The following is a 4699-nucleotide window of genomic DNA, read 5'->3' on the forward strand; positions in this document are numbered from 1 at the left end:
CCAGCAGATGCTGCCTGTCTTCAGAGCCGGAACGCTGACATCCCTCGGCTGCCGGACCAGCCAGCAGGCCCGGCCTATAGCGGGACGCGTGTGTCGGACCGCACGAGTCCAAGTCTGCTGTCCTGTTAGCTGCGAGAAGAACAAAAAACAAAAAGAGGGAAATAAACATGCGGCCCCAAGGTGTCGCGCCATGCAAAGCGACGCATTATCCCCGTACGCTGCGATGCAGCTTTCCCGTGAATTGCGTCCTTTTAACGTCTGTGGATTTTCTAGCCTCTAACGTGTAAATCACTGAAGCGAATCAGCCCTAGCCGTGTTCCCCCCCGCAGAAACAGCGCACGCTTGTTTTTGCGTGTGACAGTAGGTAGACGGTGTTTCATAAATGCATTCATACTCTGTAATATGCACGCTTTATCTTGCCCGTCTCTGCCGCAGTATTTCCCCAGCTGTTTCGCTCTCTGCTTGATGTGTTTTTGCATCTATAATGCAGCGGCGGCGCTTATTGTTCGTTATTTCACGAACTGCATAAAAGTTACAGTTTATTATTAGAACGTCTTGAGTTGCGTTGCATACAAATAAGCGTCTTACTAAGCCGCTGCAATTCCCCCAAGTGCACAACGCCGACAATTAGGTTTGTTTAAAGCCGTGTGTGTAACAGCTTATATTTTCGTCTGACTTCTGTTGCCGCTGACTGTCGGCCCGGTTTCGGCGGCGAAATAGTTTTGACGCTTCGACGGCTCTCTTCGTTCCGTCGGTATGCGAGCGCCTTCTTTTAGACATTTGCGCGAAACGACAACTTTGCTTCTGCCCGCTTTAAAATTCCGCTCAGATTCGCGTGTTTGCTTCTGCTCTTACAAAGGTGAGGCGGCGTGGCGTTTGCGAGAGATTTTTATTCCAGAGTCGTGGGTATGAAAATAAAAGCTAAAGTGAAGCCTGCAAAGGGGCCAATTTGAGGAGGAGCGAGGCTCTGCTTTGGCAGTAAGCGACGGAAAGAAAATAAAAAAAAGGCCATTAGCGGCTCTGTTTCAGACGTGCAGCAGCACACCAATAAAACACAACGGTATTGGGTTTAGGCCTCACTTCTGGCCTGTTCTGAAGAGGGACCTTGAGTGCTCACATCTGCCTCACATGTGTAAACCTCAGCATGGACCATCCGGGCTGTTTGCCACCTGAGGGGGTCCTCCGTCCCTTGCGGCACAGCTGCCTTGATCATCCATGGAGGCGGTTGGGGGCTCGCAGTGATCCACCACGGGAGAAACTTGCTGGGCCGCTGAACCAAAAACCTTTACCCTTGAGAAGGTGCTCGATGTGTGCTTGACTACTTCATGAGAAGGCTTAGATACAGTAGGTGGCACTGTGTATAGTGGAGATACGACCGAGGATCGCTGGCTCTCCAGCTGGATCATCTCCTCTGTGCACGAACCATTGACCGGCCGTTGACTGAACCTTCTTGTAGGAGATCTGCTGCGACATATTCTGTGCTTCCGCTGGTTGAGCGGAGGTCACTGGGCTGAACGTCTCCAGCAGCATGCGGAAGCGTCTGTGTCCGTTGACGACATCTTGTGGGGTTGAAACGTAGTGCAGCTCCATCGCATGTTGCTCAAGCACCGCTTCTGCTTTATAATGAAGACAGATGTTATGGATCAGGAGAACTCATCGCATCTTAAGTCGTAGGGTTTTATTACAGAACCGGTCGGTCCGTAACCTTACGTCTCGGTTGCTCATTTGATCAAAAAAATGCGTCGTCGCTTCAATCTTTCGCGTCGCTATCGTGGATTGTAGGTGTCACGGTTTACCTTCTGCGGTTCCCTTCGTTCTCAGGCCTGTTTCGCCACGCACAGAGTATCAGTCAAAGGCTGCGAGATAAACATTTGAGTAATCAGACCCCGAAAGAGAGAGGAAAAAAAAAAATCATAGTTGAACCGAGCTGTTGTCTGCTGAAGAGCGGTGCCAACAGGCCTGGGGCCGTGTTACTATCACCATATTCACAAGCTAGCCGCATCTGCACATCGCACACGGTCCTGCAGAAGGCCATTATCTTTAGCCCTGGAACCATCTTGGTTTACACCCTCCGTGTTTGTTTACTGTATCTGCTGCACGACTGCACGCAGCCAACGCGAGGCGTGCGTACGCCCGAGTCACTCGAACTCAAGCAAGGAGATAAAAACGCTTTTTTGCCGGCTGACGCTTGCAGAAAGTCAAGGTGGAGACTGTGGCCGTCGAAGAGTCATCGATATAATGAAGAAGGGTCCTGTAGATTCCCCTACGGTGCATTTTGAGCAAATGGTCATCATATAGATACAAGTCAGAGGGACCAGCCAGTCCAAGCAAGAGCTCAGCATTGACAATCTGGTCTTATTATTAATAAGCAAAATGAGCTGCAAACGTGCGGTGAATAAATACGTGAGAAATTCATCAGTTACGTGAACATAAATGGTACTTGTTCTTTTCAGGAAACTACACGCTGGCAACGAGGCATGCAGCAACGGTGACCTTACGACGCTTCCGTTTTTGGGCTCGTGATCAATGCCACATGTGCGTACAGGATGTGACATTCCGATTCCCAACTCGCTGTCCACCCAAACTGTCATCAAGGCAGGATTCCAGCATAACGTGCCCTCGGGGGGAAAACATGGCACTTCCAATAACTCCCAAAAGGCTGAATCCACAATTAAGGGTTTCTATGGTAACGTGTGGAGAATGGCTTCCTCCTTGACGTGCCTTGTAACGCTGCGTGAAAACGGGTGCTAGAAGACGCTGCCGTGGCGCTGAACAGCGATAAGGCGCCGCAGAAGATGTCTTTGGGATGGGGGTAGGCGCTGGGTGTCGGCGCTGTGTAGCCGTGTTGTTAAAAAGCGTAATGGACCTAAAGCCAAGGCAGGGGGTCCTCGCCTTTGTAGTGCAGGGGGCTCCAGACAACAAACAGAGGCTGACTGTGATGTGCCTTCTGAAGGCCAGTGGCTTTGTCAACACCAAGGCCCCCTGACAGCGAGGGAACCGAGCGCCCGGGGCAGCAGGGCCTGGTGAGAACCGTGGTGGGAGGGGGCAGTGATTTGGGGGCGGGGGAGGGAGGGGGGGGTGCCGTCTCCCAGGCCACTGGCAGGAGGGCAGTACTCCCCGCAGTATAGCACGGCTTACAGACTGGAGCTGCAAGCTGATGAAATTTTAATAATCACATGTGCAATCCCTGTAACTTTTTCTTAAATGAAAGAGCAGTGGCGAAAACCTCAGACACGCACACTGCTAATCCCATGCATAGATGGTGCGTTAAGCCTTTAGATTCAGCGACTTTATCGTTGTGTTCCGCACCTCCGCGCTTGCTGTTCGCCCCTGGTGTTTGCCCTCGTCTTATTTCTTCTCCTCCTTTCTTCAAAGCGGTGTGTGGGCATGAAATCAAATTGTAATGTAATACTAATATTTATGAGCCTATAGATTCAGACGAGTGCTCTCTGGAATGGAGCTCCTGCCCCATTTTTTTTTTTTTTTTTCAAATCTGAGATTTGTGCGATTGCCGAAACGCAGCATTTTTGTGCTCCTTGCCGAGCTGCGCTAAGCAGGTAGAGACTGGCGTAACCGTGGGAACCTCCCGTAACGCATGCGTCACACGCACCCCTCAGTCAGGGTGGGAGCAGGGATCATGTCATCTGCGTAAAATTATGAGCTTTAATGACTGATGAAGCAGAGAGACTCAAAAAAAAAAAAAAAAAAAAAAAAACGTTTGTATGTGTCAGTCAGCATAATTGTGCTCTGATCTCATGAACCGTCCATGTGTTTTAATTCAATATATATTCAGAGTGTGCTGAGCTCATTCATACAGGGGTCAGGGTTTGACAGCCAGCAGCACCTTCAGGTTCCTGCACCAGGATCATGGTTTGAGTGACATCCCAGTCCAGTAGCCCACTCTCCACATTCTTAGACGTCCCGTGCACCCTTTCCACGACTCACGTTTAGTGCTGATACCTGCTACTTGCCGCATCTATATACATTTTTAGTGCCAGTCACAAGTTTGAGTACACCTGGGCAATGCTTGCGTTGGAGGAACTGGACGGAAGAGTGAAAGCGAAGCTCCACGCGTGTCCTGCATCTCGGGGAAGCGCTGCAGAAGACCTGCGAAGAGAAGATGTATCGGCTGATCTCCTGCTCAAAATTATGCCCACCTTTTTTGGTTCAGCAGTCGACTTCCTCCAAAGTGACCTACGGTGAATATGGCGCAATATTTAGATGACGCCTTTTGCATCCACGGCGACTGACGACGCCAGGTACGCTAGTGTACGCGTCCAGGCGCAGCGAGACAACAGCACTTCCCCCTGCGCCGTTGTGCCGCCAGTGGGCAGCACTTCATCACCAAATGCAAAAGTGCTCATATTTATGACTGTTCCTGCATATTATGCAAGTTATTTGTCATATGCTGTGATCGTCATAAAACTCAAATGATTTTGTGGACAACCTCAGCTGTATGTATGTGCCGTTGATGCCTACATCATTCTCCTTCGCTGTCACATGAAGCCACGTGTGGCGGCGGGGGGGTGAAAGGTCAAGAGAGGAGGCCTGGGCGGGCAGCACGGCCGTGGGCGGCCTGTGAGAACAGTCCCAGCCCGGGGCAGCTGCTCCATTCGCTGGTTCTATCAGACCTGACAGGCTACCTTCACAGCCCCGTGAGCAAAGGGGAGCACAGAGGCACAAGCGGACAGCAGATGAA

The sequence above is a fragment of the Scleropages formosus genome, chromosome 7, assembly GCF_900964775.1.
Source record: "Scleropages formosus chromosome 7, fSclFor1.1, whole genome shotgun sequence".
Classification (NCBI taxonomy): Eukaryota; Metazoa; Chordata; class Actinopteri; order Osteoglossiformes; family Osteoglossidae; genus Scleropages; species Scleropages formosus.